This window comes from Montipora foliosa, chromosome 11 (assembly GCF_036669935.1).
Source record: "Montipora foliosa isolate CH-2021 chromosome 11, ASM3666993v2, whole genome shotgun sequence".
In the NCBI taxonomy this organism is placed as follows: domain Eukaryota; kingdom Metazoa; phylum Cnidaria; class Anthozoa; order Scleractinia; family Acroporidae; genus Montipora; species Montipora foliosa.
This window is the reverse complement of record NC_090879.1, coordinates 7,324,117-7,326,616: the sequence shown is the minus strand read 5'-3', so window position 1 is coordinate 7,326,616 and position 2,500 is coordinate 7,324,117.

Here is a 2,500-nt window from a genome sequence, read left to right as displayed (position 1 = left end):
TCCCAGGGACTCTCTCTTCTGCCTCCCTGGGAAGGCAGGGAAGAGAGACCCTGGGAATAAGGTTGACTAAACACACGATTGTGTTTGGGATTCTGGGAAGTGTTTTGGATTCTGGGAAGTGTTTTAAATTTTGGGAAGTGTTCTAGATTCTAGGCTGTGTTTTGTCATTTTGGGAAGTGTTTTTGAATTCTTGGAAGTGTTTTGGATTCTGGGAAATGTGTTTGGATTGTGGAAAGTGTTTTTGAATTATGGGAAGTGTTTTGGATTCTGAGAAGTGTTTTGTCCCTACGGGCCACCGTATCTTTGCCATAACAAGTCAACACGGATGGACGTGAGTCACCTGAAGTGTGACGTGTAAAGCCACTATTACGCACCTATCAATGTTAAGCCGATGGGGCGGGGAAGGGGGGGGGGGGAAACCAGGGATAAGAGGGGGATTTGATGTTACAAGTCTGGGGACTTTTGATTATTTGTTGAGTTCCGGGGCTCTCGGGACTTTTGACTTTAACCGTTAAGAAGAGTGGGGTCCACTGACGCCATCTTGGCTGATCGCCATCTTGAATGACCGAGAAAGACTGAAAAATAGTACCGCCATTTTGGACTTACCCAGAAGTCACTAGAAGCAAACCGACTCTCTGCGAATCTCTCAACGCCATGAGTGAAAGAAAGGTGAGTGAATCTGCTCTATATTTTGTAAGACAAAGGTCATCGAATCTTTTTGACAAGGTTGAGATGTAATCCCATAGAAAAGCTTTTGTTTCCGTTGTGTTCTGGTGCATATTTTTTGCTATGTTTGAATAATCACGAGTTTTCTTCGTGCAACTTGTGTATGCTTGCTTGATTTCATAAGCATAATAAATGTATTTAATTAAATTTACTATTTAGGTTCTTTTTCAGTACGGCCAGAGCCGTAAGGCTGTGGTAGTTGCTGAGAGTTTTATCAATACGGTAAAAACAGAATTCAAAAGTGATATTGACGACGAAATCTTGGTTCAGCAATTCGAAGACGAATGGCAGGAGTTCGTGGATGTTGACGCTCTTGAACACGTGGCAGATCGCTCTAAGCTCCGGGTGCCCCTGGGGTGAGGAATTTGCACTTTTTTGACCCAGGATGACTTCCCTGGGGCCGGGCATTTGAACAGAAAAACTGATCTGAGTTCAAATCCCCCGCCTATGCCCGGCTCCCCCCCGCCCCCTACCCCCAGCAGCTTAACATTGATAGGTGCATTAGTTTCGAAATCACTTACGGTTGCCGTCCGTGCCACAAAAACGTCTCGTGCTTTATAATTAGCTCCCTAACAATGATCATCCTTATCTCGTATCCGGATCTCGGTGCAAGACAGAGTGAGATCTAGGAAAGAGATGAGGCTGATCCTGTTGGGGTTTTGCTTGATCTGTGAATTCAGAATTCGGTATTTCATTCGCATGAACAGTATAGCGAGAGCAAACACTGAGAGTTAGGGAATGTAAAAGCAAGGTTTTTGTACCTCCACTCCTCCCCACTTCAATGGCTTTTTGTTTTCACCACTATTAGTGTTTCTTACACAGACCATTCGCTCCTGACCTGCAAAGATCAGAGTGAACATGACCATAGCTCAACTAACAGCAAGCTTATCAGCACACCAGCCTCGAAACACTTCTCCAAATGACCACACAGGAGGGAACAGCCCTTTCGTGGACACTACCGCACCACTGACAACAGTCGAGTTGGAGGGAAACAGAAATGGAGATATGGCCCAAGGTCTAACCTGCAGTCCCCCAAAAGGGCCAGAACAGCAGGATCCTTCCAGCAATCTAACCCCAAGACCAGCTCGAGCTGACTATTCGTTCTCAGGTCTAAAAATGCTTACACCCGCCACCAACAGATCAGCAACTCGTTTACAATTTTTTGTTCAGAATTGGAAACAAATAACACAGGACACTTGGACTTTACAAACAATTCAGGGGTACAAGATCCCCTTTTGCAGGCGCCCCAGGCAATGGCACATGAGAGTAACCAGAGTAAGATGCCACTCGGATGCTCACCATGTGGTGAGCATCAGTGCTATCATAAAGTGCTATCAAGGACGTGTTAGCAAAGGGAGCAGTCCGGGAAGTCAAGCCACAGGACGACCAGTTCACTTCAACCGTGTTCTTAGTATAAAAAGAAAATGGCAATTATCGACCTATCATCAACCTTCGTGCTCTAAACCGGTTCTTGGGGAAGGAGTCCTTCAAGATGGAGGGACTGCAAGTAGTGAAATCCCTAATACAGCGGGGAGACTTTATGATGAAATTAGACCTGAAAGATACATATTACGCACTTCTAATTCATCACTCCCACAGAAAGTATCTGAGGTTCGTCTATCAGGACAGAGCAGTGACAGTGCCTTCCCTTTGGCCTGTCTTCAGCTCCGCGGGCATTCACAAAGACACTGAGGCCAGTGCTGGAAGTGGTGCGGTCCATGGGTAACTGGGTGGCGATCTACATAGACGACATGCTATTACTACACCAGCAGAG